Genomic DNA, 11,276 nt, shown 5'->3' with positions numbered 1-11,276 from the left:
AGGTAGGATTTAAGGATCAGGAAAAAAGGATATGGAAATATTTTCTTAAGTTTATAAAGTAGTCCGGTGTGCCAGACTTTGTCGAAAGCTTGCCTTATGTCCAGGAATACTGCGGAGCAGTATTTTTTCTTTTCAAGATCTTGCGATAGTTGACGAGTTATTCTATGGACCTGTTCAATTGTTGAATGGTATTTCCGAAACCCGAACTGATGGTCGGGAAGAGTAGGGACATCCAAGACATTTAGTAGGCGATTAGTGAACATTTTTTCAAATAGCTTAGATAAAGAGGATAAGAGACTGATTGGTCGGTATGACGTAACGTCGTGAGGTGGTTTACCTGGCTTGTGAATGAGTGTAATCACTGCTACTTTCCATGAAGTAGGATAGTAGCCTAGGCGTAAAATGGCGTTGAATAGTGAGGTAATATACGCTATTCCTTTTTTTGGTAATTCTTTGATCATCTTTCCGTTGATTAAGTCGAGGCCAGGTGCTTTTTTCGGATTAACGTGTGATGCAATTGTTGCTTTGACTTCCATTGAGGTAAACGGTTCTATTTGTGGAGATAATTGGAAAGGTGAGTGCATAAATGTCCAGACGTCTTCATCTTCTGCAGGTACTGAAGGTGAAGATGGTTTGAATACATCTGCCAGGTAGGAGGCGAAGAGATTGGCTTTATCTATTGGTTTTCTTGCCCATTCACCCTGGGACTGACGGATAGGTGGAATGTCTTGAATTGGACGAGTAAAACGCCTTGTTGCTTTCCAGAGTGAATAGTTAGAGTCTGCAGTAGGAGTTAAGTTCTGAAGGTAACTTTGAAGACCTTCATTTTTAAAGTTCTGCAGTATTTTTTTTAACACTTTGGTAGCTTTATTAAGTTTACGTTTGTCCTCAGGAGATCTACTATTGTGCCAATTTCTACGCAACTTACGTTTTTCTACAATTTTATTTAAAATATATGCAGGATAGTCATGACCAGAAATATACTCCAGAGAAGGTGTAGAGGCTCGAACTGCATTTATTATGTTGTGCGTTAAATGGTTTACTGCATGGTCCACATCATCAGTTGTTTTCAATGGTAAAGTGGTATCAACAGTATTATTGAATGTTTCGCGGAAGAAATCCCAATTTGTTAGTCTATTGTATAAGGAGATTGGTGGCTTTTTGTCGATAATAGTTGTATTTATTGTTGCTATGATTGGAGTGTGATCGGAAGAAAGGTCAAATGAAGAGCAGACCTGTATATATCGAGGAGATAGATTTTTAGCGATAAAAAATCAAGCAAGTCAGGGATTTTATTTACATCAGTTGGCCAGTAGGTAGGCTCACCTGAACTAATGCAACATAATCTATTAGTTTCGATACTTTTTGAGAGTGCTTTACCTCTTGGTGTTATAATTCTACTACCCCAGATGTTATGTTTGGCATTAAAGTCACCTCCGGCTAAGAATCTAGAGCCTAGACTTTCGAAGAAATTATCAAAATCTTCTTTTTTGATAGTATGTCTAGGAGGACTGTACACTGCCGAGAAAGCTATTGGGCAATGCCAGTCATATATCATGACACTTGTTGCCTGAAGATGATCTTGTTTATATGGCGCAAGCTCGTAATGTCTTATGTTAGATTTAACTAGAATCGCAGTACCACCATGTGCCCTTCCACTTGGATGATTCGTGGAGTACATCTTATAACCGAAGATTTTAAAATAATTTTTAACCGTAAAGTGTGTCTCCGATATTAATATAATTTGTATGTCATATAATTTTAAAAATGCTTCCAGCTCCAATTTACGTTTCATTAGGCCATTAGCGTTCCAAAGAGCAATGCGTAATGTCTTCATTATTTATTAGTACACGACAGCTTACTTACTATTACCGTTAATAATGAAATGAGATTGTTTGATTGTTCGATTTGTTTATTTATTAGTTCACTTTGTTTTTCGATGAGTTTTTCTAGTCTACTTATAGAATCTGTAAGACTTGAGCCGTTATTATTGTTTACGTTATTTGAATGCTGCGGATTTGAAGTATCTGATATTTGTATATTTTTATTTACGGCTTGTGCGTAAGACATAGATTGGTCGGCGTAACGTTGAATGTTTACCGGTGGGTTGGTTTCGAGATTAGATTGAATATTTACAGTTTTCCTTATTCTAGGTGTAGGAAACGTCTTTTTGTACATCTCTTGGTAGGAAGGGCACCCTTTGTAGTTCGCAGTATGGTTGGCACCGCAGAGGAAACAAGTTGGTGGAGTATCTATAGATTTCTTACAATCTGCCGTAGCATGCTGACCAGAACATTTAACACACTGAAAATTGCGATTGCAATACTTTTGAGTGTGACCATACTTTTGACATCTCTTGCATTGAGCAATTTCCTTTTTCTTACGTGGTGATTCAAATTTGACTATTGTGTTATTCAGTTTTTTATATTGTAGACCATGTTGTTGTTAGGTTTTTGTTTAAGGTCAATAAAGAACATGGATAGTGGGTTGTGTGTAGCTCTGTGATAAATATTACTGATGTTTACAACTTCGTGACCCAGCTCCATTAGTTCGTCTTTCAGGTCGTTCAAATCAGCAGAGTGATGTACGTTACGTAACACAACTCTAAACGAACGTTCTTGTTTTAATTGAAATGTGTGAAAGCTAGCATTTAATGATTTTAAGGTTTTAGTAATTTTTCTGTAGGAGTCCGCATCTGCTGGTAATATACGAACCTGATTATTACTAATTTTATAGGTGTAATTATCTTTTTTAACTACATTATTTAGGCATTTAGTTAAAGATTGAATGTCAAGGACGTCATCTATGTAAATTGGAGGAGGTAGTGGTATTTTCTGCACTTGTTCGTTTTGCGGCATATCGCAATCTGTGACTATACTTGAAGTTAAGACCGAGAATCTGTTAACGGTTTCGGGTACTTCCATTACTTCGAGGAACATTGTTGTTATCATCATCTATTCTTGCTCTTTTATTGCTACAAGAAGCATGCTCACGCCTATGAGTAGTAACCTTTTGCCATGATGGAAATGTGGTTGATGTTTGCATATCCCGGTCAAGGATATGCGAAAGGTTTATTGCCATGAGCTGGTGACCGATTTGTTAAAAATTTGAAAATTAAACAACCAGGTAACGAATTTATTCGTTATACATAAAATGTAAACAATAAAGTTATAAACACGCGGATCTACACTCTGAACGTCCGTACACTTCAAATGCTAAGACACGACTAGTTAAAGAAAATGTTCTTTCTTTTGTCGTGTGTGATGGTGTGAGTATGAGTGCATGATAATGGATATGTGTGTGCGGGTGCGTGCTTGTGGCGTACGTGACCAAAAGCAAGGAGATCATACGATCAATTTCCATCCGCGAGGGTGCAAAGTGGGGATTCGAAAGAAAGGAAAATTAAGAAAAAAGACGTTACAAGGAAATGATGAAAGACCTTACAAAGAAATGATGAAAGATTGGAGGGGGATGACGCGTATAATATGATATGTAACAAAAGGCGATCGCATGGTATAGTATTGTATTGATAAATTATAAAGAATGGGTTTTGTACGACAAAAGATTCTGCTAAGAAAAAAGTACGAGTAACGAATAACAAAGAACTAAATACGACGTTGTAAAAGATAATTTTGTTAAGTTAAAAGACGTTAAAAAGTAACATAAAACACGACGATAATTAATCAGTAAGTTGGACAATTATAGAAACTTACGAATTTAACCTATCCAATTACATCCTTAAATAAATATATATAGTAAATATATGTATGTATACTTTCCTTTTCTCTTTAATTACTAAGAAAAGAAAACTAAAAATTATTAAAATATTAAACAAATAATTAATTCAAACCACAGTCAAATGATTTAATCAATAATTGGCTCAAACCTTATTAATAGCACTGTGATCTAACATTCGACCTTTCTTCAGTTATTATAAATTTTACAAGTACTAAAGATACTACTTTTCTGCAATCAAATGTTACTTTCACTAAAATCCGCTATTTTCTAAAAACAGAGGGTGTTTCCTTATTTTACAAAAAATACAACATTTTTCTAATTAAAAACTTTTCTCTTAACAAAATACAAATGTCTGTATACTATTGTTACGTCCTAGGGCGTTTTTTCTTTTTTTACCTGCTATGCTCGAGATTTTCCTCGCCGAAGGCTTGTATCAGGTAATCCAATATAATTTTATTACTTAAACTAAGGGAATGGATGACAAAACAAACATTTCCCAGACTCGTGTCGTATCAATCACAAATAAAAGGTAAGCACAATCTTAAGTAAATATTCTAGAGATTTCGTATTTATTATTTTTCTTAGGAAATATAAACTATACGACAAAGGGTCAGTTCCCATACCCATAGGCGCAGACTCAGAAATTCGTGGATTTGAAATCGTCCGGACTACACCCCCAGAAGGTATACTTTTTGTTAATTCTTTCAACCATTCAGCCTTGAAGGCGTTAATGTAACCACCTAATAAAGAACTAACAAGAAGACCGTCAGATTGACCTCCCTCCGATTTTTTTCAAACTTTGCACACTTGTGGTAGTCCATAAGAATATTTGTTGTACTTTTAAAAAAAATAGATATTTAATCGTTCTCAAAAGAACGAGGGTAGAAATTTCGCAAAAATGGACTCGTGTCTCTGATGTTACCGAATCGATTCCTCGACAGGAAAAATATTTTTTTTCTGGTCTTTTTTATTTTTTGTTTTCGTTATTGTAAAGTATGTTATAAGAAAACAAGAAAAATAATAAAGCTATAAGAATCTTACGATCAAACACGCACAAGAGTAGCCGAATGCATTGTTAGATATCGATAAACAATCTTAAAACAATATCTATCGCAGCGAATGAATTCTTTAAATTACGAAAAGTTTATTAAAGATCCAGCCGGTGTAATATAATTAAATGATATGCTGATTTTATTGTAATAAAATAACAGAATATATCTTTGATTATTAGTAACTCTCTGTACTTGTATTTTTTTATTTATAATCAATACTGACGAAACCGGATTAAATTTATGTTTTGTATGTCCGTACGACGAATATTATTCTGAAAAATAAATCGTTTCAGGCAAGTAAAAAAACAACTGTTTGTTATTTATTGTTTGTAATTCTATTTATAATTATTAATTACATAACTTGCGTAATAACGTTGATTTCTTAATAAAACAATAACGTTGAAAAAAAGAGGAAACTTTACAAGCTTTTTAATACAAATGTCCCTCTTTTTTTAATATATTAGAAAAATAATATAACGTACTCTCTAGAAAAAAAATAAAATTAATTGAACATACTTCATAATAACAAAAACAAAAAATAAAAGAAGACCGGAAAAAAAATATTTTCCCTCTCGAGGAATCGATCCGACGACATAAAAGAAACGAAATCATTTTTGCCAAATTTCTACTCCCGTTTTTTCGAAAACGCTTGAATATCTACTTTTTTTTTTTAAATACAAGGAATATTCACATAGACTACTACAAGTGTGTAAAGTTTGAACAAATTTGAGAGGTGTCAATCTGACGGTCTCCTTGTGAGTTAGTAAGTCTGTTTTAATTAATAAATCCATATTCAGTTTATAAGTCTGTATTCTGTTTTTATTTACATGTCCGTATTCTGCATTCTGTAAAATCAATGAAACATTCTGTATGATTGATCAGTAGCGTAAAAGAATAAATATTAAAGATAAATGAATTTATGAGTCAGTAAAATACATTAATTACCCGCGACTAGAATTATTCTATTTGTGTTGATTGAATCAGAGCCAGAGGCCTATCCTATCAGCAGCAGAAAAAGGTAAGCATCTTACTTTAATATTTAATTATCTACTATCACTGCAATAGAACTCCAAGCAAATTCTCTTCACCTCCACTTTTTAACATTAAAATTTCATTATTCGCTAACCCAGTAACAATTCTTTTAGGCTAGTCAAAAAGGGCGAAACTTCTTAAATTTTGTTGGAAGTCCGAAAATTTGATCTAAGAGTAAATTAACGACGCTGAATCGAATGGTTTTATTTTTTTTCAGTCGAATGGCGCATTTTTAAGAAAAAAGGTAAAAAATGGGTAAAAAAAGGGTAAAAATGGCTTTTCTTAGAATCTAGGCATTAATCGAAAAAAATTTCAAACAAAAGTTGTAGAGAATTGAAAAATACATAAAAAATGTCGTAAAGTTTATCTTCGTATTTGCAAAAATAAGCGAGGAAAAGATGGTAAAGTAATTGTAAGAGTGGGGAAGCAAGTCCCGCCTTTTAGTCGGCTTTTACACGCGAGCGGGCTAGTGTGCGTGCGAGCGTCCGTGTGAACTAATCCATAAACGAAGGATCTTCGGCAATCTTTGGGACTCTCGGTCTTGAATGGAAGTGCGACTGAAAAAAGAAACGATATTACTCCCCTTCTATTTGTTTAGGCGATAGCGAGTATTTCTTTTCCAACCGATATTTCTCTCTTTCTATTTTTTCATTCGGTAGACAGAATTTTACGTCTTGGCCATCGTGCGTCGAGCGTTTTGTTATCTACATATATCGGCGTATAAGCGCGGCGTTTTTAAATCGAATCTTGATGCTTATGGCTCGCTGTCTCTTTATTTATTGTCAAAAATAATAAACCTTGAATAAAAAAAAACAATAATTCTTTCTAATTTTCTTAATAAAATTTATATTAAATTTTTCTTTCTTTTCTATTTTTTCTTAATAAATTTTCCTTAAAAAAATTTATATCGTAAGCCAAAAATAAATTCGCACTGCCCATAATATAAATGCATTTTTTTTTAATTATATTTTCTATAAAATTATTATAAAAAACTATTGAAAAAATAGAAAAAAAATATATTAAGTTTACTTCATAATAACGAAAAAAAGAAATAAGAAAGCAAAGAAAAAGAACGAAGAAAAAAGAAAGAAAGAAAGGTAAACATACTTGTTAGCGCTGTCAAGATAAATATAGGTATCGGCGACGTGGAAAACATACACACACTGTAGCTACTATAGCCACTACATTACTACAGCCAAAAGAATACGTTAATACATTTTTTTTTTAAATAACTATTATGATGAAGATAATAACTGTAATCGAAGCAGATAAATGTTGATATTTTAGTTATTATTAACAATTGTTTTAACATCAGAATTAATAAATGTTTTCAAGACCTGTTAAAAATATAGAAAATAAAAATAATCAATACTAAAGAAGTAATAGAAAATAATATAAAAGATACAAATCGAAGATAAAAAACAAATTATCTACTAAAGAAGATATTTGAAAAATTTCAATGCAATTATCGGAAAACATTCCGGCATCTATAAATCCTGATTTAAACTGGATAAATTATTGTAAATTTAAAAAAAAAGATTTGAATTATGTGTTATTTCGTGTTTAAATAATATAAAATGAGAAATAAAATCATACATTTTTATTTATACATTTATTATAAACAATACGAATTATTCAATGTGATTGGAAGTATTATAATATAATAGCCTGATAAATAATTTAAAACAAACAAACATAAATAATAACTAATTATTACTTTAAATAATAATACGAATATTATTTCGTTCAATTTAAAATATAAAATTATTCAATAAAATTCAATATTTTTGATATATTTAATATGTGTATATATATATAAGTTTGGGGATAAATCCAAACTGTAAGGCGACTCGCTAGAGGGTGCTGCTTGACACTCAGATGTAGCGTGTTCGTCGGTATGCAATCATTATTAATTCACTAGGAATATTATTATTAGAATATTTTTATATTTTCAAACGTATCAAAAAGGATTTACAAAATATATATTTTAAACTTAACAAAATGTAATAAAGAGAAACGGAAGTAGTAACTAGTGTTCAGTCTTTTGGTCGCTGCTAGTAAAACGCGTGTATCTCGCTCGGTGGTTGGAACGGAAGAGAGCGAATAGTAGCGGTTGTTCATATACTTGGTGTTTTCTTAATTCTTTGGTTTCGTCACTAGAGGCGTGACGGTAAGAGTGCCGGTGGCGCCAAGCTTTGGCGTGACGGCCACACAGACCAAGCTGAAGTCGCCTGGCCGTGGCCCTTGAGAGTCGTAACTTCGTGAGACGAGAAGTAAACTCGTAGAGATATTTTTGTTATAATCTATGTGTATTGATTTAAGTTATATTCGTTTTAATCATAATAAAAGGAAGCTGTACATATTGTTGATTCAGTTTCAACTTAGCATCAACCGTTATACTAATTATTCAACCGTAGTTACCATCATTACCAAGCAAAAAATTGCCTTATATATATATATAATATGAGTATAGTGAAAAATTATAGAAAACATTCATAAATAAATATATATATGTAAAGAGAATATATTCTCTTTAAACTTGGCGCGCTAAGTATGATCCGCGCGCCTCTATGATGGTATATAAGCAAAGAAAAGTGAGAACGTATTTAGTTTATAAAAGTTCGTTAAATAAAGATACATTAGTCATTGTTATTAACCGTACGGGTGATCAACGAATAGTGTTGTGAAAGAAGGACGAATAACTGACGTTATCATCGTCGTTTCTCTTATTTTACATTTTTGTGATTTTTATCATTTGTGAATATTAGTAATAAAAGTCTTTTTTGAAGTTAATTGAGGTATGTATTATTATTTATTAGTTATTTGAGGTTAACTGAGATATGTATTATTATTTATTAGTTTTTTAGGTTAACTGAGGTATGTATTATCATTTATTAGTTTTAATACGTTTCATTTCTTCTCTATAGTGATCATCAACTTAGGTTAAACATGAATAAACAAGATAACATGCTGTGTGATTTTTTTTATGCCTTTACCATACGATGACATTTTTCTGATTTCGATCTAAGATGAAATTGATGAGTTATAAATCGTTCTCTTTATCCTGGTATTATAACAGACAATAGTAAGTAGAATAGCAATATTTTGTTCAATTAAAATACTTTACTCTGTAAAATATATGTATTATATTGTTTTTTAATTTAATTTATATGCTCTGCTTCTCTTTTTATATTTTTTATATTTCATACATACACTACTTTCTTAATTAGATTTAGCTAAGTATGCGGCTCTTCATTTTTTATTCCAATCAAAGACCGTAACACATCCAAGAAAAAAAGTCCATTACAGCATCGGATCTATGCATATAAATTTCATTTTTCAATGGGTTAACGATATAAAGATTTCTTTTAACTAATGTTTCCTTCATAGAGAGTCTATGTGAATTATTATGCGAATAAAATGCAGCCGCAGTTACAAGGAATAATCAATACCAGAATCTGTTAAAAGGTAAACATTATATAATTCTCTTAAAAAATAATTATTTATGGCATTATTAAACTTATTCTTTCTTCATAGGTTTTCAATTATTTTACTGGAAGAAAAAGTATGTAACTTCCAACAACGATGAGAAAAAGCTGACAACACTGCAATCATTATAGATTTTGGAAGATACCGCCTTCTTTTTACGTATAATGGGAGAAAATCAAATCTATTAATATTCTATCAAAGGAAGTGAAGAAAGAATGCATCTTAGTTATTATAAATTTGAAAAACTAATAGCAAATACAATATATTAAGAAAATATATACTTGTGCGTAATGTTTTTCCAAGCGTCATACCAGGTATTGAAAGAGATATTATTGCTTATTAACTTGCAAGAAAATATTGTAGACTTGCATCAACTAATGTCTTCTTCATAGAGATTCCATTTAAATTTTTATGCGAATAAAATTCAGTTGCAGTTATAAAGAATAAGCAAGACATGAATCTTTTAAAAGGTAAAAATAAGAATTTTGCTTCTGAAAAAGAAACAAATATTATAATTTTCTTGAAAAATATTTATTTATAGCAATAATAAACTTATTCTTTCTTCATAGATTTTCAATTATTTTACTGGAAGAGAGAGCATATAACTTTCCACAATGAACAGTGCATTATTCAAAGAACGTTGAAATGATTGATAAACTTTCATAGATCGAACCAGACAAGTGTCTAGAAATTACTAAAATTGCTTTAATACAAAAAAAGGAAAATAATTTTTGTAATGAATATTTTTAAAATCAATCCAACGATTCTCCGTTTCGTTATCATTATATACTTTTTTTTGTACAAAAGTTTAGTATAGTTTCAAGTTACTGTTGGATTTGTTACACTCTCCTTGTACGACATACAACGCTGCACCGAATAATGTTATAAGCCATATTATGTACGAATTTTGTGCGGCGTTGCACTTTAAGCAGCGAAGTCTGTCGAGTCGAGAATTTTTAAATTAAATAACTATGAACTTGAAAAATCTTGATATCCCACTTCTCTCTCAGCAGTCATACATTTTCTCATATTGGATAGTAGAAATTAATTATTAATTTCGTTTGTGTATAGTATTGATGTCACGTGACGCGAGTTTAATTATTCGAAAAAAAAAACTATGTTCTATTCCCAACCACTATCTACGAATATATATATTTGCTATAATTTCAAATTGACATTTAATATTTTATGCGTTTCACAATAGATAGGTATACATATCGATCGAACAAATCAAATAGAAACGAAGACTTTGCTATAATTGAATTAAAAGCTCTATTGTCTTTAATTTGAAGTTTTTTTTTAATTGTATTCAATTATGGAAATAAATGGAAAGAAAGAAAGAAACGATGAGTCTGCTAGGAAAAATATTTACGATGGAAATTCTCTAGAGTGTATGTCAGGAGCAAACTGAAGAAGAGGAATAAAACTCGCTGAACATGTAGAATTGAATTAATTATTACAAAGAAGAACAGAGAGAGAGAGAGAGAGAGAAAATCATGCGTAATTCTAATCTTATAACTTTACCATTTTCTATTTTCATTTCAAGATAACACGCATTTACCTGTATAATCTTGTTAGTTCATTTTTTACGATTGGTGATATCAAGAGTCAATAGATAAGCCAGTAGAATTTTTGGACCAAGTCCATCGTATAAGGTCAAATTCCAAAAAAACGTGACGTTAAATTTACTGAGATTCTACTTTATTTGGTCCTTCGTTTAATGGTATTTCGATTGAACGTCAACAAGAATACTTCGTGCCACGAAATTGGATTATCTGCTTACTAAAATCCCTGACCTGAAAAAAACCGTTACGGGAGCAATATCGAAAGATAGTCTTCGAGGAGATAAAGAAGTAGGAGAAGTAAAGAAAAAAAGAGGGTTACTGGATAGTAAAAGTCTGTCGTCATATTTCCCCATAGTCAAAACCCATAAAGGCATCAACGGTCTCTCCGAAGCGATGGTTT

General features: G+C 31.4%; 1 long non-coding RNA gene across 2 annotated transcripts; it reads left to right on the top strand.

Moving 5' to 3' along the window:
- Positions 1–8,470: 8,470 nt before the first annotated feature.
- LOC122520517 lies at positions 8,471–9,410 on the top strand. 2 transcript variants are annotated; one of them, XR_006304556.1, is made up of 4 exons: positions 8,471–8,620; positions 8,750–8,907; positions 9,053–9,290; positions 9,360–9,410. It is a non-coding gene; the product is annotated as an uncharacterized LOC122520517 (long non-coding RNA). The 2 variants fall into 2 exon arrangements; XR_006304555.1 differs by lacking the exon at positions 8,471–8,620 and having other exon boundaries at positions 8,673–8,907.
- Positions 9,411–11,276: the final 1,866 nt, after the last annotated feature.

The sequence above is a fragment of the Polistes fuscatus genome, unplaced genomic scaffold (assembly GCF_010416935.1).
Source record: "Polistes fuscatus isolate 324 unplaced genomic scaffold, CU_Pfus_HIC Scaffold39, whole genome shotgun sequence".
Taxonomy (NCBI): Eukaryota; Metazoa; Arthropoda; class Insecta; order Hymenoptera; family Vespidae; genus Polistes; species Polistes fuscatus.
This window is presented reverse-complemented; position numbering and strand designations above follow the sequence as displayed.